We start from the raw sequence: 22,702 nt of genomic DNA on the forward strand, positions 1-22,702 counted from the left end.
GTGTGTGTGATAGATGTAGAGAGTAGGGGATTGGAGAGAAGAAGAGTGGAGGGATAAGAGTGTGTGTGTCTATGAAAGAGAGAGAGTCACTAGTACATTTGGGTTCATTTTTTGACCTTTATTGGTCGAATTTTTGACCCAAATTTTGACCAACTTCGACCAACCCATTGGTCGATATTTTTCTAGTCAAAATTTTAACCAAGTCAAAATTTTGACCAACACACTAGTTGGTCAAAATTTTGACCAATGCATTGGTCAAAAACCTGCCAAACACATTGTGTAAGTTCAAACAAGAATTGGTCAAAATTTCGACCAATGAAGGTCAAAATAGTGAAGGTCAAAATTTTGACCATCAAAGGTAGAAAAAAATTTTAAGCATTGGTGGAAATTTCGACCAATGAAGGTGGAAATTTTGACCAACAAAGGTAGAAAAAAATTTAGGCATTGGTGGAAATTTCGACCAACAAAGGTAGAAAAAAAATTAGGCATTGGTGGAAATTTTGACCAATGAAGGCAAAAATTTCAACCAATAAAGGTAGAAAAAAATTTAGGCATTGGTGGAAATTTCCACCAACAAAGGTAGAAAAAAATTTAGGTGTTGGTGGAAATTTCCACCAACAGCTAGGTGTAAATTTTTTTCAGGCATTCTATAAAATAGTTCACATGTCTTGCCTATGATATGGCATTTTACATGCATCCTACACTCTCTCATCTGGCTGATGATGGATTACGTAGAGTGATCTGAAACCATGATTCTAAAAAACACACACAATCAAATCCAAAATGAACTTGCACTACAAATGGATTGTTGAAATTTGATATTGTTAATTTTGCATGCATGTTTACCAGGACAAATATGTGTTTAAGTTGTGATTGTCCTGGTAGACATGCATGCAATTTTACCAATATCAGATTTCCACAATCCATTTTTAGTGCAAGTTCATTTTGGATTTGATTGTGTTTTTTTTAGCATCATGGTTTTAGATCACTCTATGTAATCCATCATTAGCTGGATGAGAGAGAGTGTAGGATGCATGCAAAATGTCATATCATATGCAAGGCATGTGAACTGTTTTATAGAATGCCTGAAAAACACCAACAGTAACTAATATGAAGAATATATAATTGGAAAAAATCATGTACCAGTGAGTTGGTCAAAATTTTGACCAATGGGTTGGTTGAATTTGGTTGAAAATTGGGTCAAAAATTCGACCAATAAAGGTCAAAAAAAGAACCCAAATGTACCAGTACAAGTATGCTCGCCAAGTTGACTCTTTGAGTTTGGTCATCAAGTCACCCCACCAAAGTGCCTCATCAAGGTCAGTCTTTAGGTCCGCTCATCGAGCTTTCTCACCAAGTCAACTTGCCATGTCGCATCTCTAAGTGGCCTCGCTAAGTCAGCTCGCCAATTCGCCCCACCAAGTTGCCACTTTAAGCCCACTCACCATGTTAGATTGCCAGGCTGACTCCCCAAGTCAGCTTGCCAAGCTGACAATTGAAGTACACTCACCAAGTCAACTCTCTAAGTTTGCTCACCAAGTCTACCTCCTAGGCCAACTCTCCAAGTTAGCTCACCAAGTCACCCCCACCTAGTCACCTCAACGAGTTGACTCATTAAGTCAGCTCATGAAGTTGACTCACCTAGTGGTTTTACCACCTTGCCCCAGCAAGTGGGCTTGCTTAGTGTACTTGCAAAGTTGCCCCATAGAGTTTCTTCTCTAAGCTCTCTCACCATGTAAAATCACTTGGTCAGCATGCCAAGTCGACTTTTCTAGTATGCTCGCCAGGTCGGCTCGCCAAGTTAGCTAACGAAGTCACCCCACCACGTCATGTCACCAAGTTGTCTATTCAAGAATGCTCATCAAGTTGACACTTTAAGTTTTCTCATCAAGTCACCCAACCAAAGAACCTCATCAAGGTCAATCTTTAAGTACACTCAGTAGGTCAGCTCACGAAGTCGCTTTGCGAAGTCACCTCACCAAGTGGCCTCAATAAGTTAGCTCACCAACTTGTACCACCAAGTTGCCACTTTAAGTTGATTCACCATATCAGCTTGCCAGGCTGACTCCCATAGTCAGCTCGCCAAGCTGACAATTCAAGTACGCTCACCAAGTTGACTCTTTAAGTTCACTCACGAAGTTTGCCTCCTAGGTCAACTCTCTAGGTCAGCCCACCAAGTCATCCCCACCGAGTCACCTTAATGAGTTGACTTTTTAAGTTAGCTCACCATGTTGACTCACCCAGTGGTTTTACCACCTTGCCTTATCAAGTTGGCTCACTATGTGTGCTTGCCAAGTTGCCCCACTAAGTTGCTTCTTTAAGCCCACTCTCCATGTCAGCTCACTTCGTTAGCTCACCAAGTCGGCTATGCAAGACACTGATCCAAAAATTACACTAGTAACCCATCATTGAAAGGTTGATAATCTCAAAAAATGAAAAAATTGTTACCATGAAATAAGGACAATTCAACCTTAATAAGAATTAATGAGCACTGGCATCCCATCGCAATCTAGTTCAGTGGGTGAGTGGCGAACGCACTTTCTCTACTCACCCACTCTATCTGCACTCACCAACCACCCAGAATTAGTTGATGTGAAAATTGTTTATTAACGACTGAAAAATGGTATGCAGGGAAAGGTTTAATGGTGTGAGACAAATTTTGATTGCAAGCAACCTCAATGGGAAAGCCTATCAACTAATAAATTAAAATAGAAATTATATAACATTGAAATTGTATACAAACTGAGATGTCCCTGCACTTAATAAAAGTAAAACCCCCTAACTAAAATTTTTATTGCCTATGATATTTTGGATACTATTTCTATAAATTAGAGATTTAAAGAAACTCAAATTTATTGCCAAGTAATAATACAGGGAATTTTCAAACTCATTATATACTAATTCAGTCTCATGAACCCTTTGGTACCTCCATACATATCAATAATTAATCAAAATATTACAATAAACTATCAAAAACAATGAATACTCACACGACAGCCTGCCTAGGGCATCCATTTTTTGTTAATGGAAACAAACATCCAAATAGAGACTAGAAGAATTTAAGAGAGCCTTCAAAAATCTCCCAATTTCTAGAGAGTTATGAATAAGTATTCTCTTAGCCCCTTAAATTGGAGGGTTTTAAGACAATTTTAAATAAATGGATTAGCATTTCAATATTGATCATGAAAGACCTTTAAATTACATTCAAAATGGAGTGGAATCATTTTTTATGTAGAGGCTAGTAGATTAGAATAAATCTCCATTATGAAACTATCTCTTCCTTAATTTGTTTTATAACAACACTTATTGTCTCCTTTAATTGGATCATCCTAGACCCATACCCATAGTCTCAAGACCTTGGGACATCTTAATTTTCAAGTAATACTCTCCTTCCACTAGGCCTGGCATCTTATCAATAACTCACCATCCATCCTTGATCTTGTATTGATCATTCTTCTACTTTTGTGAGTGATGCAGAGGGAAGATTGATGGCTTTCAAAACACAATAAGAGTTTCTAATTTCAGAGGTCCTAGACAGTTGTGTCTAACAACTTTCAAATCCTTCAAGCCTATTTCTTGTTTAGGTCTATCACAATATCCTTAAATACTGATTGGTTTCATAGAAACCCAACTGACTTGGATACAGAGGCTTTTAAGACAATACCATACTCCTATAAATTGAACTCAAGTACATAGTACTCTGCCTTATTAATCATGTTGCATACTTGATAACTTTGGCTCTTCTCAGCTCCAAACCCTCATTCCATAGGGCCTTCTCAAAACCTGGATCTCTACACCACCGTGTACTCAAATGATGATCGAGCCACACTCCATTCAATATATTTATATGTTTTCAGACATAAAAATCTACTCCAAACTTGGGCAGATCATTCTTTGTTGTATCCGACTTTTAATCTCATTATACCTTCAAACTACACCTTTCCTGTGATCACTCCTATTCCCATAAGCCTGCATGTGCATGGTTAGTAAATTAATAATACAAATTAGAATTTGTCACTCCATGAATACAAGGCCTTTAAACTATTCATGGAATTACCCCCATTCCTAAAACTCTACTGTAGTCCCAAGTATAAACAGAGAACACTGGGTCAATCAGCAACTAGCGCAACTAATGATCTTTAACACAATCTAGATGGCATCGAGTAACACCTCAAATGAGTGAAGAACTCTAACAACCTGTATTGATCTCTAATTCGGTTAATACAAACTTCCAAAATAAAGAGAATGTAGAATTAAGAGTATTTCTTATTGCCTGCTATTTGCAGATTTGTACACCAATTTTTCACACCTATTAAATCTGAAACTCACTGAAAATAGTTTTAAAATGGATAAAAGAAACTCTTCTAACTCATATATATTTTAGATCAATCAATTAGGACTTCCAAGGTAAATAGAATTGCAAAAATTGAGAGTTTTATATTTCTTCCTGTTTATGCACATACACCTGCCTCATCCTCTGTCATAACAGAGATATATAAGATTCCTTATAACTTCCCAAAAAAATTAGTTGGAGCTTATTTTAAGCCTAACAAAATCCTAAACAAAAACCCCCTCCAAACACATTCCTAACCATTTATATTTGAAAATTTGAATTTCAAAACACTATAAAAGGCTTTATTCGAATATATAACTCCTTTCTAATTATTCCTTATTGACCTCGACCCATTTCATGCCTAGCTTAGACTCCCAAAATAGTATTGTAAGCTTTATTAAACCTTAGACAACATCATTCCATTACAATCCAATTCTAAGTCCCTTGATGGACATTCTAAACATAACATTTTAGTCCTTTGAGGGCCTTACAAATTAATTGAAGAAATGTATTATGTTAATAACATTATAGGTGCCAAGATCCTCCATTTGATCTGTTGACCCGGTTTGTACATTCCATCCTCTGGCTTTGCTTTGAAGGTCTTGAAAGTTTTCCTAGCCTTCTTCTCCAAATTGATTATGTGAGGTGCTCCTGCACTAGTAAGTGTTTTCACAATATAACTTAATAAGCTCAACAACATACATAGCCTTTACTTTTATTCAACACACTTCAGATCCTAGCCCTTGAATCAACTCTCTACATGGTTCCCCTAGCATCCTATTAATAGAGAACTTCTTACATACTCCCCACAACCATCAACCAATCACAAATGACCTTACCTTGGGTCACAACCAGATAAGGACTCTCAATGTCCTAATCTTGTCAGCATGACAGTCCACAATACACTTTTGGATTCCAACCCCAAATCTTAAATTTTAGACACACACTATCACATTGTGGTCCCTCCCTAGACAAATAAAACACTCCTTTTGGTTTTTATTGCAAGTTCAATCCCTGATCTCATAACAGCTTGAAACTCTAATTGCATACAATTGCTCATGATTATCCACACATAACCCTTTTTAATTCACTTATTACCAAATTCTTGCTTGGATAAACCCTTACACTTGACTTGTACTATGGCTACATGAAACTCCTTTTCACCATGGAGCAAACTTGTACTCTATCATGGCTGACTAAGACATATACAACTCACCTTACTTTGCTTCTTGACTAGTACAACCTACTCACTATTTTAGTGACAGTCAACAATAAGACAACCACTTAATACCTCTTGATCCTTTTATTAACTTCCACCCATGCACTTAGACACTTCCTAAACTCTTCTCTAACTTTTCCCACACCCTTCATGCATATCCAAGTAATCAAATATAACTTCTTAATCAAACAAAACAAAATTAACTTGTGATTGTTCCCTATAATAGTCTCATTGATTCTATGCAACTCTTTGTTTTGTTTGACCTCCTTGGAAATTCTTGCCTTAACCAATACATCCACCATCTGAAGGAAATTGTTTCCCCATATTTGAATTACTTTCATTTCCAACACACCCTTTAACTGTGGACAAAGCCTCTTTATCATCATTGTGACTATCTAAATCCTTCCCTGTGACTATCTAAACCCTTCCCTGTGACTATTACTGTCACTTTCTTGTCATTTAATACATGTTTCCTACCAGGTTTAGGATAATAAAATACAGTGTGTTTACATCCTAATAGATGAGTTAAAGGCCTTATTTCATTTAGATCCTATTGGAAAACTACATTTATTGACTCTGAGGATTGAAATTAGAGAACATTGGCTGAAGAGAATCCAAAATATGCCCAGGTTATACATATCATCTTGATAAAGGAAAATAATATTTTCAAGTTGCAATACCACTAACTTGAATAAAAAATTCTTTGACACCAAAAGAAATTTGGAACATAACACCTACTCCCTTTATAGGATGATATATTTAGTCTTCTTCTCTATATTGTATATTGTTAAGGGGCTTACCATTCTCCATCTTGATAAAGTGTGTCTTCTTATCTTATCAGTTGATGAGCTTAAGGGGATTTCGAATGAATAGTTCATAAGGAAAACACTTGTTGAAGGTTTTGTAAATAAGGTTGTGAGAAGAGTGGATTTAACCATGGAGGAAACTTCGTAGTTAAGTGCGCTCAATCTGGAGTAATACTGGGATGGGTGACCTTTTAGGAAATCACGGGGCTTCACCTCTGTGAACATTATCTAGATCTAATAAGTACTAAGCGTTCCATTTATTCTCATGAGATATGGATTCGTGTGAATCACTACTCATGAAACATGGGTCAATGAGTTTGACTTAAAAAAAAGGTTAAATCCTAATAGCAATATCACAATTGTATATTATATTCTTAACATAGTAGTGTGTTTATGCTATAGTGGTGGAATTTCATTTTGTCTGCAATGTTTAGTTTTCCTTTCTTGTAAGTTGTGGTGATATTTTTTTTTGTATGTGGGGATATTAAGCAAAGAAAAAAATGTAAATTTCCAAGAAATAGCGATTACGAAGAGATATTAGAAAAGCGTTGTTTCGGTATAGATTACAATCATTTCCAAGACCTGCATATGGAGTCCAAGAGGCATAATAAGACATTGGACTAAGATGGAGAAATGCTAATGAATTATACATGGGAATTCAATAATAGGATACACTCATTAGCAATGACAAAAATATTCAAGAGGGTGCGATTTACAGTGAAGACCCAGATGTAAAAGATATGACAGAGATTAGTAGATATTGAACAGTATATAATTGATGGAAGAGAACTGAACAGTGTATACATTCGGAAAGTAGAGATTTGATGATAACAATTGAATAAGTAAAGTGATCAAAGGCTTGAATATGGGAAAAGGGAAGTCATAATTACCTAAATCTTGTGGGCTTACTTAGTTAATATGACAATGATATCAGTGTGAAGTTATAATCAAAGACAATATCAGAGATACCTATTGAACTGATGATGAACATTATATCTAGTGATTAATTTTAAAAGAAAACTCCAATATTAGACATCCAATGAATCTGAGACCAGTTTCCAATGAATGGTCAATCAACTGCTAAAGACCAATTCAACATATATGAATCTAATCAGCAATCAATTCAAATACAATCTGTAGTGACTTAGCAATAAGAAAGTTTTACACATCTTGGAATGGATAGATCAGTATACATATATATGTAACTTGGATTTAATACAAAAGGAGTAAGGAATCTTGTTATAGTGTAGTGAACAAGTCGGTCGTGTAGGTAAAGGGATAGATTAACATTAGTATATCCATTCAAAATATGAATCATGAGTAATAAGGAAGAAATAATATTTACATTGGATGGAGAGAAAACCAAATCATAATAGAACTAGTTCTAAACACAAAATATCACTTATTCATTATAGAGGATATAGAGTACTAATTAGATATAGTTCATATGGAAATAAGGGGTTAAGAAAATGGATGAAAAGAACAGAGATTATTAGTTATTCATTTGGAAAGAGTTATCTTGTTAAAAGAATATCAAGGTATTCAGTTATAACTAGATCCATCTTACAATCCTTAGTCAATGAAATTTATGATTCAAAGACAAAATTAGGGTAGATATAGCAAGGGACATTACAAAATAGGCATGTTGTATAGATGGACTAGGGGATTGCATTTATGTTGTAGCTTAGTGCAGACTAGTCGACACCATATTTGGTTTTTCCAACGTTGGAGGATTTTACAACCACATAATGGACTATTCTTAACTATCATGTGACCTCCCTAAATCATATACCTTTACATTATTTCTACTACGCTACTTCTACTATCAAATCTAACTATAAAACTTGAATAGCATTCACGATAGATCACTCCTATAGGTGTACATTCATTATTTATAATCAAATTCAATTATTGTGAGTTTTAAAATTGTGTATCTTAGTGATTTTAAGTTATTCAAGTATTACAAAATTGCTATAAAAATAAAGGACATAAAATTTAATGTAGACCCATGAAAATTCTCTACCTAGGGCTTCATTCTCGAATGATTGGAGGCAATTTGAGGTTTAATTCATTTAATTCCAACCATATTAACACTTGGGTGAATTTTTTTATTGTTGACTACTAGATATAAGTGCAATTTCCTATAAGAGAGTGTTAAGGTTGCAGGCTACCTCATATCAAACCTCAACTAATTCTTTTCATTTGGTTTAGCCATTTGATTGGAAGAAAAATTATCTAGTACTTAGAGTAATGACACTCTTGATGCATTTAGAATGTACTTGTATGGCATTGTGCTATGGGTGAACCCACAATAATGGGTTCCACTTTAGTGGGACAAACAAAAATGAAAAAAATTGCAAAATGAGAAACTGAGTTTACCATATGTTCACGCGAACATACTTATTATGTTCGCACGAATATTTTTTTTTAATCACATTCATGCAAACATATTTCGTATGTTTGTGTGAACATATGTGATAAATATGTTCACACAAACATGATAAGTATGTTCCCATGAACATATTTCGTATGTTCACTCGAACATAATGTTCGCGCGAATGTACAAAATTAAATTTTTTTGGGCCCTTTTTTCTTTTGATTTTTTTCCTCTTTCGACACCCATAATAGTAGATAAATGATCTCCTATTGTAAAATAAAAAATGCCAAAATGTGTTGCTTGAAGCAAGCTTTCTAACGACTATAATTGTAATACATATCTTAATCATTAAGGCTTTCAAATATGAGTTTAACTCATCATATGTTCATTACCAATTGAACATCAACCGAGTTCGACAACTCGAGAAAATTAGTAAATCAGGTCAATTTTTTTTTTTTTAATGTAGGAACTTGCTTATCAAGATACCTTTCTATTAAAAAAAAAAAGGTTTTTGATAAATTGACTTCAAATTATCTGTGTCAAACGGAACGTATGTCTAAATTACGATTCGTGTCACTTCAAAACTTCATAAACTATACAATATTCAACCAAAATGAATCAAACCAAATACATCCTCTGAATATTGATGTTACAAATCTAACACTAAAAGAATTACTTCATTATCATTTTTAGAAAAAAAGTTATGTGCATCAAACAGACTGTCACTCTTTTAAAATATTGAATTTTATTATGTACCACTTCTCGAAGGAGATGAAAAAATTGACATAAATAATTATTATTTTTAGATTAAAAAATATGGTTACAAAGTAGGAATAGAGTACTAAAAATCATTAGTTCATGTCATCTTAGAATTATTTATAGTTTTCGAAATAGAGTGACTTGAACGTGACGATTGTTGCAAAAATATCGATTTCAGTGTCAAAATTGGTCAAAAAGTGGAACCCATTATTGTGGGATCACCAGAGATATAAATATGGAAAGGATAAATCAGCCTATGATGTTCTTGTGATATCTTTTAATGCATATACATGGAGCTGGAGTGTCTAGCTTGAGCTATAGGCTTTATGTACAAATATTAGTATCCTAAATAGGCTTGGGTTGAAAGATTATTGGATGAAAGATTTTTGTTCATGTAAGTGCTTACTTGGAACTCCACAAAATTATTGAAGGTTTAGAAAAATATATGATGTTACAGGAATATTTCCTTTCAGAGAGTATATTTTAGGTCATATCAGCATCAATATTTTATAATTCAATTGATTATAAGAGAGATGAAAGCTTGTATATGGATATGCTCAAGTATGATGCCTATCATATTGATAGTATGGATATCTTTACAAACATATAATATGTAAAAGAATTTTTTACTTCTCTACCTAGCACATAAAGTATTTTTAAACTGAAATATATAGGCCTAAGTCCAGTTTAACAATTTGAAATTATTGTAGTCTCAAAGGTCAGCATGAAAAGGTTGTTTTGTATTTCATGTGGGCAATAAAGATGAAAAAGAACTATCTGGAGGAAACTTTGTAGTTAAGCGCACTCAAGCTGGAGTAGTACTAGGATCGATAACCTCTCATGAAGTCCCTGTGCTTCACCTCTATGACCATCACCTAGATCTAATGAGTACTAAGTGTTCCATTTATTCTCAGGAGAGATGGATTCATATTGAATTACTACTTATGAAATATGAGTCAATGAGCTGGACTCAAAAGCTACATAGTTAAATCCTGGCAGCAATATCACAATCTGACTTGATGTGAAAATTATCTCCTACATATCAAAAGAAATACCTTTCAACATGGGCACTTATGGGGCAAGAATATGTTGAAATGAAAAATACTCCAGTAGGTGTTGATGCTTAATAATGATTTATTGATATAAATCAAATGGACTATTATGTGATATGATTTAGGGAAAAAATTGTGAAATTTTATCCATACTTAATTATGTTCTTTATTATCATCAGAAAGCAACTTTTTTGGGTCTTGATGATGCTCGCTTGTGAATTGATATTTATAATTTATATGATAATGAGAAATTGCAAATGCTTGATCAAGCCATGAAGTATTATATTAAGGATTTAAGAAACATGTATCTAGGGTGCCATGATGAAGCTATTGCAAAATGAATCTTGATAGCAAGAAAATTAATATAATTATTTTCCCAAAAATGATTGAAGCACTATTGTACCTTGCAAATACTTTGAATAAAATAGGAAAAAGTGATTTTCTTTATCCCTAAAAATAATTTGAACCTTATCTAATTTGATTGAATGCAAATTTATCTTTGGTATTCTTGTTACCAAGTGGAGGAGCATAACTTGTAAAACCTGCCCACAAAGAAAAATAAAAAAAGTTGTCATTTTTCACTAAAATATATCATACAAATGTAATTTACTAACACAATGTATTAAAGATATGGTTCTTTCAGTTTATATTCTTATCTACTAAAATATTAAGATAGGGGCAAAGAATGAGAAACTGATTACCATTTTTCTTGTCAAACTAATATGCAATATAATAACCCTAATGTTTGACAAACCTTACTAAGCAATTAGTATTCCTTTACATAAGGAATCATGGTGAGGTAAGGGAAGTGATGAATCTGTGGAAGAGTAAACATGTACAACATCTATGGCATCTTCTGCCACTTTGGTGGTGTTGGTTTAAGCAGCCCCGTGCAAAAGTAGTATAAAACTCACAACACACACATTCGACACTACCCTAATTTTTGCGGTTGTTACACCGAAGCAACCAAACTGTGTCTTGTATTGCCATCAGCCATAACTATGAAAATCAGTTACTCTATGGAATTTGAAATGCTTTTAGCTTGGCAGATTGGATTACCTTTTCGCATATTGATTACCTTGACAATAAATTAGTTTTTTCAATGTTAATTATGTAAAAGCTATGTTGAAAACTAATAATAAATTATGCAGAATCCAAAATGAATTAACATCAATTTAATTTGTCATATGAAATTATGCAGAATCCAAAATGAATTCAATCCCAGTTTTGTAACAAATCTATCTACCAGACCCTTTTAACAAATCCCAGTATTTGCCTTCCATGGAAGTTCTTTGTCGAATTGGTACTCCATTATAAGGTATCTACTACCATTACTCCTATTTATGCTTTTGTATCTATTCTAGGAATTATCTTTAATGGTTTACTTCAACATGAGTTGCTACATTTATATCATGTGCACTTATTCTCTCTTTTCTTGTAACCATGGATAGAAGAACCCTAGTTTTCATACAAAAGTTTGAAAGAAGAATACATAATAGAAGATACAACTCCAAAGATTCTCAGTGATACTTAAATCTATTTGCCAACTGGTTCTGATGGATCTGGACAGAGTCTGTATTGGATCTTATATTTATATTATTATGTTTATCTTGATATTGATCAAACATCATAAATTCATATGAAATAGTTTTATTTTACAATTATATATATTTCTCTTTTCTTTTTATATATAAACACATGAACTTTATAAATCTATAAAAATAAATGTTTTATGAATTCAGCCACAAAAATTCACAAACAGGATGTACCCTAACCTCTCCCCGAACTGAACCTACAATTTAACCTATTATACTTATATTTCAATGTAAATGACACAAGATTATAAATCAACTCATGAAGATATTATCATTCTACCATTCTTAGATTGGTTTTTCTAACAGTCATTTGGATTGCCATAGACCATAAAACAAGAGGGAAAAGCATGTGCTCTCAAATAGAATAAAATGATGGCACATACCTATCTTCCATATTCCAATTCCAATGGAAAAAGTAACCAACATAGATATTATGCCGAGTTATTGATAATAGATTCTAATGCATACATTCAAATGGAAAATATGAAAATAAACAAGCAGAACAACCTCAGTTATTTACCTTTGGGAACACACAGTTTAGGGAAAACTCTATTGCATGTTCTTGCTCTATTGCCTACCTTTCTATGCAATAGTGTTCTCTCTCACATGTGGGGGCAGGGGAGACAAGGAGGCTCCTTTGTTGTCTCCTTGGCTATGCAATAGTTTTGCAACACCCTACCCCCCTCTCTCTCTATGCAATAGTTCATAGGTATAATCCACATTTGAAACATGGAAAGTTACCAAATTTATTCTAGTTTACTCTCTTTTCTCTTTTGCTCTTATTTGTGGGTAGGAATAAATAAATAAAATGTTTTGTTCATTGAAATCCAAGGAGGCTCCTTTCTCGTATGCTTGGCTATGCAAAAGAACTCCTTCCTATTTTCTTGGCAATGCAAAAATTCTCTCTGGAAAGGGGAGGTGAGGGAGATCTTTTCTTGTCTAGTTAGCTATGCAATAGTTCTCTCTTTCTCTAGGTAGGTGAGAGGTAGGGGCTCCTTTCTTATCTAATTACTATCTCTCTAGTGACAGGGAAGGTGTGAGGGAAGTGTACAGATGTTTTTTTGAAATAGAATCATGCTAAAATGAAAACAAATGAAAAGTGAAAACCAATGTCAAACCACTGATGGATTCCATGATTTAAACATCATCATAGAGATCAAAACTATTGAGATATAAGATTTACATAGCCATTTTCATCACTAAATTGTGAAAGCACATGCAAGAAAAGTGTCACATCACAAGATTCCTACCCATGAAATGCTTACCAGACCCCCAAAATCATCAAAAAGTGTTGTTGAAATCCTTTGTACTTGGGCATCAATCACTAAGTGATCTGGTTCATGGGAATTGGTCTAATCAGCCAGTCTCAGGGAAAACCTTCTTGGTCACTTTTTTATTCCAATTCTTACAAGGAATGTACTAGCATGTAAATTGCCTCACATGGTTAGATTCTAGAAAAATAAAAAAAGAATCTCAATTATCCTTCTACAAAAGTGATCAATAGATTATACCTCACTATCTAGCATCCATATGCTAAAGTCTTCTCTTGTCTATTTAATTTCAATTAAGTCCCAAATACTATTATCAAGGAATTGAGCTTCAATTACTAAATCATTGCAAATACAACACAATGATTTGAAGTCACCTGGTGAATAAACTACCAATGAAAACAATGGTGAATGAAGAACTTGCAAAAATTTGGAATGGTTTTCTAAGCATGATTTGTAATTATAAAGCTTTGCTTCAAACAAAATGCCACAATAAAATTGTGAGCTAGAGAATAATGCAAGGCCACATAGGCAATTACTTCCCACAAATACTATGATAAGAAAAGACAATGCTCACACACTACTTGAGATCTGAAACAAAATGAGCTTCAATAATACATTGCAATATATATATGGATCTTTTGGCACTGTTACTAAAATCATTTACCTTCTAGGTAAGAACATAATTTTGTTTCAATATACAAATCTTCAAAAGGAATTTCATATCAGAAAAAAAAAAAAGTGACAAAAAATAAATTAAATTGCAGTGCACTAGGAATAATATAGCACATAATGAGTACCAAACCTCAGTTGAACAAAAGACTATATAGTGGCTTCAATAAAATTGATGCTACACCTAAACCATCACTTGTAGCAAGCAACTTGAAGATATGTAGTACAAACCATCCCAGAGAACAACCTCTAATTTTAAAAAATTTCCACTTTTACTAGGTGAAGTTACCTCATTGCATTTTACAGATAAGAAGTCTATAGCAGTTGGTGACTTGTAAGCATCAGCATTGAGGAAATCCATTATTTGCTCATTTTGTTGACTGTGAGTATCTATATTTTAAAGTCTTGGTGATGGAGGTATCAATGGGAGTTGGCCTGTTCACTGATTCTTTTCAGTGTTATCAACTCTCTAATGAGCCTGTGCACTGGATCTTGACCTACAATTCATAAAATACTGTTATTTCTCTTTTGATTTTTTCTCTATAGAAGCCTGTCAAATCATAGTACATGGATTTAATAGATGAAAGGAACTAGTTGAAAGAATTTGATGAGTAACTAAATTATTTAAAAATTACACAAACCCGTGGCATGTGTAAGAAACATCTTGGCAAAGCTTCTACAGACACTTTCAAAAGTACTAAATTACCACTTGTTTAAATCAACAATCACATTTCTATAAGAACTAGCCATCCATAGATAAGCTACCTACGAGCTAGTTGTGTTAAATTGTCCTCAATATCATCTTCCTCATGGTTGACACTGACAAGAGGAGCTGCATGAGTTGATGTTCTTTTTCACGTAATAGGAGACCCTGTAGTAATGGAGTTGTGTTTCCCTAGCACACAATCTAATTCATCATTCAATGCAAGAATCTGACCAAGAAGCTCCTTGTCCCTACATTAAATTTGAAATAAAGGTGAACGAACTAGATAATGGGCTAATAAAACATGCTTTATTGCTAATGAGAAGTATTAAAAATTAGTTCACTTTGCATTTGTAACCTTGGGTAGGGTCTTAGCAACATGCTCACATTGAACCTTTGATGTAAAGGAGAAGTACACAAGCTCACAACCCTCAGGAAGGATTTCTTAGATAAGAAGTTTCTGAGCAGACACAAATCCTCACTAATAATGCTACTGCAATTTTCTTATTTAAATCCAAACAAAGTTGTATTATCTTGGGCAGAGGAGACTACTATTGTTTGTGGTTAAGGATCCTTTAGGTCAGTAGAATCACATGCAAACTGGATGTGACATTGCAGTAAGCAAATTGTAATAAGAGCTAGGAGCTTGCCTAGTGATCAGGGCTTAAGACTGGACACTGCATGAAGCTTTTGTAGGCATTTGAGTCTCAAGCGTCACTAGCTCAAAATCAAACTAAAAAGGAAACTTGGTGAATAAAACTAAATAAAAATAGTCTTCTTGAGTAAACATCAACATTTTATGAAAAATACCATTACAATACACTATACTTGGTACAAATATATTTTTGGTTGAGTATAAAGAAAATTGATGGTGAATTCAAGTCCAAGCTGCAAAAGTAAAGACATTTACATTAAAACTAAGCAACCCTGTCTGGCAAGAAAAGATATATAGAGATTTTTGACTAAAATTACAAATTGATGCTAAAAAACTTAAACCATAAGAATTGTTCTGTAGAATAATAAAGAAGAAAGATGAAGAATCAAACACCTGAAGGATACAATGTTGATGCACCTTCAGAAAGATCATTCGAAGGACATCATATGCTTAGGCTGAAGGAGCTTTGAGATTCATTACTGCACTTGAGAATGGGCTTATCTTCAATCTTTTGAAGATTGAAGATGAGCCCATTCCCAAGTGCAGTAATGAATCTCATATAATGCAATCTCATCTATGAAGCGTATTAAAAGCTAATAGAGAATCTTCGCTAGCTGATCTCCCTTATGAACCATAGGAGAATGTCGAAGATAGTCATGATGCTAATAGGAACATCATGACTATCTTTGAAATTCTCCTATGGCTCTTGTGGTTCTACTCTTATAACATGAGGCTTCCTCTTCTTTTTTCAAGCATAAGGCTGATGCGGCCCTGTAATAAGAAAAAAATGGGTTTAATTTGGATTATGTACAACAAAAAGAAAACCAAAATATAATAGAAAAATTTAATAGAGAAATGAACTATATAAACTTATAAAGCTCATAATAATAAAAGACCATAAACAAGAGCTAAATTTTGAGTAGACAAAGTCTGGACACATGAAGTGTACTTGATTGATCAAAATGAAATCACTTCCAAGCCTTTTAACCACTCCTTAATAGAACTTTCTCTATCACCAAGTTTGTAGCAGGGTTTCTATTTATTTTTGGATCTAACGTTATATGGAATCTCCATCCAAAAATTTCTTTAGACCTTGAAAGATTTATACATGAAATGATAAAAAACTTAAAATCTGTCATGAGAAATAGAGCCCCAACACTGATAGTTTATACATCTACTAAAATCATAACAACCCTGTTCAAGGAAAAACATCCTTTAATTCAATATGGTTCACAAGAAAAGACTCAGTTTATACAATTAGGATGAAAAACATTAGTAAGGGACATTGATTGCGAGCACAACAAATATATTGTTCACAGAAATGGCAGTGAAATTGACATTTGTATTTGTGCCAAGTACAATTAATTATGTTATGTATCACCACATGGGTACCATATGCAAAAGAAACATTAAAAGCCATCATAAAATACTACCTTTGATCAGTCTCTGAAACATAACAATCTTAGATGATGGAACTTCAACATCCCTGGAAAATAATTCACATAAGATGTTAGCTAGCTCTAAACTTTGGTTCAGGCAATTCCTAGACAACATTTAATATTTCTTGCAAAGCATTCAAAATTCAAAACTATTATACAAGCAAATCTCAATCAAAACTCTATGACCTCTAGCATCCCTCTTGTCCGTACAAATGTGGAAGTTTTCATCAACACATGTGCATTCATCACCATCTCCAAGATTTATCTCTGAGACCTATTTAATTCTCTGTCTTAAATGATGAAATATATAAGCATTTATATAGTAAGATTTTAAAGTTTTAAATGCCAATAAATTTCAACAGAATACATATTTTATGAGCTTTATTTCTTAACATGTTTTATGGGAAACTAGAATTTGGCGGCTAGCAATGTAGAGTGTATGTTTAGCGATTGAAAATATAAGACTCTTATCATTAAACAATTTTAATTTTTTTGTGAAAATTCTTTCCAAAGAGATGAGCCAAGTCTAAGCCCAAGGAATCACCAAATTTTTATGTCTAATGCCTACACCTTAGATCAAGTAGATTGAGCCATGGAAACTTTTCTAGAGCTAAAATCATTTCCAAAAAGTTTTAGAGAAGTCATAATGAGTAGTCTCATTACAAAGTTTTAGGGAAGTCATAATTGGTAGTCTTATTACTACCAACAGAAAACATGAAAAGGTCGGGTAACAGCCATCAACAGAAGGTGAACAATACAGAGGGCCCTAAAATGACTGAGAGAATGGATCTATAATCAAAAGGCCGAACTAGATTTTTCACCCAAGGTACCCACTCCTCTATTAATTATTTTTAGTGGTTTCAAACATTTCCACACATATAAACTCAAATGTATGCACTCTTTGCTGACTGGTATTGTATTGTTATAGAGTATACTCCTAATTTGGGTACAAATAGTACAATAAAACCACATTGGATGACATTCCATCAGTCATCAAATAATGATGTTACAGTCCCCACTAATCCAATCACGTCTTCACAATCTAATCCAACGAAGAAAGAGGTGGTAGATCTACTTGGTCCTTAGTATTCTCCTATTTAGACTGATCCAAACTATCATAGTATTGGTTTGGTGATATAGTAAAGCCAATACCCTTCTTGTGAACATTCTGAGTCTCAGCTATGTGAACGATTGCCAAATTGTTCCTAGGCAACATATGATCCTTCAACAAGCTTTTATACTCCAATAATGAGACCTAGTTCTGATGGAGATATTAGTTTCTATACATTTCTTGGATCTGTTGCTGCTACCAAGTATAATGGGAACCTTACAATTTTATCTAGTTAGAACGGGTCATCATCACAAGAGTGTGGAAACTCTTTGGTACTCTCCAATGTAGGTCCCCAGCATTAGCAACCCAAACAACTAGAATTGTGCAAATAACAATACCATTGGCATAGTAGACCATGCTTCTCTTTTATCAACCTGCTAGTATACATATTCAACACTATCCTCCTAGTTATATCCTATACCATCCATATATTCCATATGTGTATGTGCCATCCTAAAAATGCACAATTTAGGATGCAATAGTGGTTTTACACAACTTCCTACTTGTAGGTCATATCCATCAATAGCTACTAGTGTGAAATTCTCTTTGTCATCATAGTATAATCCAAGGATGGCTATTGAGAACTCTCCCCATATTGGAATTCTTGCAAATTATGGTAACTATACCATAACACCATTAGGATATAGTGCAAGTCTTAGTGCAACTATAGGAAATGTATTATTTTTTGATGATATTGGAGGATCCTATTATAAAGAAAATAATTTGTATATTGTTGGTCAGCAGGCTGAAGAATTTGGACTATGGTTTCCTCAATAGCTTTGAGATCTTTTAGAGGTGCAAGAAAATTCATATTACAACATGCACAAAATTTCCCACAATCAAGATGTATCACTTTGACTGGCATGGTATCAATCACCAAATTGCTATAATGCAAAGTGAGCTAAGTTGTGTCGACCAATCATACTTTCTAGAAGTTTTATGTTATAAGAAATATGTCTTTTGAAATTTTCAAAAAAATGTATTTTGTTTGATTTGTAATCAAACCCTTATAAGGCTAATGTGGTTGTTTGATATTTGGCTATTTGCCACTATTTTTTGAGCCACAGGTTTGGAGTATGTAGTGCATTTGTAAGAAAGTAATATTTGATGACATTCACTAATTTTAATAGCTCTGCCCTATTATCTATTGCTTTTCCTAAAGTAAGGAAAGTTTTTATTTATAATAATATATGAAGAGCATTAATTTTTCAAAAAAAAACTATAACCTGTATCTTCCATATTTTTTCAAACTCTATAATATAAGAAACAATGGAATGTTATGACAGTTGTGTGCAATGGGCAATTGAATGCCGGGTTAAGTAAAAGAGAACTTGCATAGCTCTCTCTTGTGATGTAAAATTCTCTATATTTATATTGTGGGAACCTCACAAACCACTTGATCAAGAAAATCAATGAATCCTGTGCTGTGAGGGAAGAAATATGGTAACGATAAGATTGCATAACTTACTAGAGGATACCCATTAATGGTAAAAATAAAATCTTTAGCTTACTAGTGTGTTCATCACCCCTATCTTGCATAAAAAATGCGATGCCCTGCATACCATGAATATAGTCAAAGGGCCCATCAAAAGGAATTATAGTTAAGCATAGAGTCACTGATCCTATAGCACAAGAATGTGACAAGATTTTGCCTCGATCCCTGCAAACCACTCTCATCTAGCCTGTAGGTAGACTAAGACACAACATGAGCTCCCTGTGAACACCCACAACATCCTAAGCATCTGGCATGTGGAGTAACTACATCATGGTATGCTGTGAAGGAATTCAAGTGTAGAGATTCTAAATATTTTAGGAAAACTCAAGGAAACCCCTACACCATGCTCCAGGTCTAGCTCCTTCACACTCGCTCCATGAACATTAATGAAATTGAAAATGATTTTTGATTTTGAAGTTAAGCCTATGTTGGTCAAAGTTTTGACCAACAAGGGCTTAGATTTAAGAAAAATAAAATTTTTCCTTCTATAATTTGACCAACATTTACCTTTTTAATTGATGGTCAAAACTTGAGGTCAAATGTAGTAGTGAGTAGGGGATGGGAGAGAGAGTGTGAGAGTGTGAGAGGGAGTAGGGGATGGGAGAGAGTGTGAGAGAGAGTAGGGGGTGGCAAAGAGAGAGTACGATGATGGGGAGAGAAAGTAGGTAGTGGGAGAGGGAGAAAGAGAGGGGGGATGAGAGTGTGTGTGTGTAAGAGAGACAGAGTAGGGGATGGGAGAGAGTGTGAGAGTGTGAGAGAGTAGGGGATGGGGAGAGAAAGTAGGTGGTGGGAGAGGGAGTGGGAGAGCGAGAGAGAGAGGGGGGATGGGAGTGTGTGTGTAAGAGAGACAGAGTAGGGGATTGGAGAGAGTGTGAAAGTGAGTAGGTGGTGGTAGAGAGAGCTCATACAAGATGGGAGAGAGAGAGAGTAGAGAGGGAGAGAGAGAACTTGAGAGAGAGAGAGAGAGATAGTAGGCAGTAGGAGAGGGAGTGGGAGAGGGAGAGGGAGAGAGATAGGGGGGATGGGAGAGAAGAGAGTAGGGGGATAAGAGTGTGTGTGTCTATGATAGAGAGAGAGTACAAGATGGGAGAGAGTGTGAGAGTGTGAGAGAGAGTAGGGGGTGGCAGAGAGAGTACAATAATGGGGGAGAGAAAGTAGGCGATGGGAGAGGAAGAGAGAGAGGGGGAATGGGAATGTGTGTAAGAGAGAAAAGTAGGGGATGGGAGAGGAGAGAGAGAGTGTAGGGGATGGGGGAGAGAAAGTAGGCTGTAGGAGAGGGAGAGAGGGGGGGATGGGAGTGTGTGTGTAAGAGAGACAGAGTAAGGGATGGGAGAGAGAGTGTGAGAGTGAGACTAGGGGATGAGAGAGAGTGAGAGAGAGTAATGGATGGGAGAGAGAGAGAGAGAGAGTAGAGAGGGAGAGAGAGAGATAGTAGGCGGTAGGAGAGGGAGAGGGAAAGAGATGGGGGTATGGGAGTGTGTGTGATAGATGTAGAGAGTAGGGGATTGGAGAGAAGAGAGTGGAGGGATAAGAGTGTGTGTGAGAGATCTAAAGAGTAGGGGATGGGAGAGGAGAGAGGGTGAGAGAGGTAGAGAGAGTAGGCGGTGGGAGAGGGAGAGCGAGAGAGAGTAAAGGATGGGAGAGGGGAGAGAGAGTGTGTAAGGGATGGGAGAGGGGAGAGAGAGTAGGAAGAGAGAGAGGGTAGGGGATGGGAGAGAGAGTCGGGAGGACAGAGAGTAAGGAAGATGGAGAGTGATGCATTTCCACATAGTGTGTATGTACTTTATAGTGCATATGCACTATAGTGCATACACACTATGAGAAATCACCTAAAAATGGGCAAAAAGAAACTTTGGGGCCCATTTCATCCATTCTCTACTTTTGGTTTGTTATGCACTCTGTTATTCCAACAGAAATCACGGGTTTCAACATAGCAAACACTATTTCAACACTTTTGGAAGCTAGCAAACACCAAATTCAATCATTGGATATGTGATTTGAAGACTTTTTGAATATTCCTTGTATAGAAAAGGTTAGTGCAATCTATTTTAAATATTGTTTGTTGATATATAGATACAAATTTGATTATAATTTGACATGTTGTTTAATATATAGTGAATTCATTGAAATTTGTATATTTGAATGAAATGTTATTTCGAAATGGTTAAAAATTTGACAAGTCATTTGATATATATTATGTATTCATTCAAATAATTATAATTTTTATATGTATTTGAATAATTTTTAATTTACACATTTTAAGTAATTTAGATGTTTGAATAATTTGACATGTAGAAATAATCATCATGCCAAGGAAGAAACCAAAAACTCAAACAAATGAAGATAGAGAGAGAGAGAGAGATTTGGCAATTAAAAGAGATAAAATGAAATTACTACATGAGCAAAGAAAATTGCAAAGAAATAATGAAGAATTGACTTTTGAAGAGGATCAAGAACCACCGGTACAAAGAAACAAAGAGGAAGAATTGGAAAGACAAAGAGATTGAATGAGACTATTACGCTCAAGAAGACAATTGAATTGTGAAGCTACACCATCTTCCAATGTTGGAGTCATATCGTCCGCTACACCATCTTCCAATGTTGGAGTCATATTTTCCACTACACCATCTTCCAATGTTGGATTCATATTGCTCGCTACACCATCTTCCAATGTTGAAGTCATATCGTCCTCTCATGTTGAAGAGACACTGATTTGTAGATCCGACAATATACACACTCCATCATGTCATGTTGAAAGCACAACATCAACACATCAAGTAGGTGATATTCCATATTTTGCATCTTATTGTCAAGGCACATCATCTTTGGTTCAAGGTACACAATACACTCAACCTTATGTTGATGTTCAAAATATTGAGGGAATGGAAGAGATTATAACACCTTCTAGAATTCATTTTAGAAGACCAAAATATTTGATTGATATTGATACTAACATTTTGAAATCAATGCCTGACAAGATTAGCAAGCATACTTGTCAAAGAAAAGTTAATCGTATGTGGAGATTATTTTTTGAAGAATTAAATATTACAGTTCAATGCCAATTATTTGTTGAAATGATGAGGAATTTGAAATTTAGGCCTATCATGAAGATTCTTGGGCTAAGAATGATGGATGATTTAAATGAAAAAAAATTGTAAAAAATCTAATGAGTGCTTATGACAAAGTGGGTTCTAAATCATGCACCAAAGATAGTAATA

The 22,702-nt window shown here is 34.6% G+C and overlaps 1 pseudogene; it reads left to right on the forward strand.

Annotated features, from left to right (window-relative positions):
• The first annotated feature begins 8,577 nt into the window (after positions 1-8,577).
• LOC149563165 (anaphase-promoting complex subunit 8-like) lies at positions 8,578-10,887 on the forward strand (annotated as a pseudogene).
• Positions 10,888-22,702: the final 11,815 nt, after the last annotated feature.

This window comes from Cupressus sempervirens, chromosome 4, assembly GCF_028749045.1.
Source record: "Cupressus sempervirens isolate cs-2001-9-10 chromosome 4, ASM2874904v1, whole genome shotgun sequence".
NCBI classification, from domain to species: Eukaryota; Viridiplantae; Streptophyta; class Pinopsida; order Cupressales; family Cupressaceae; genus Cupressus; species Cupressus sempervirens.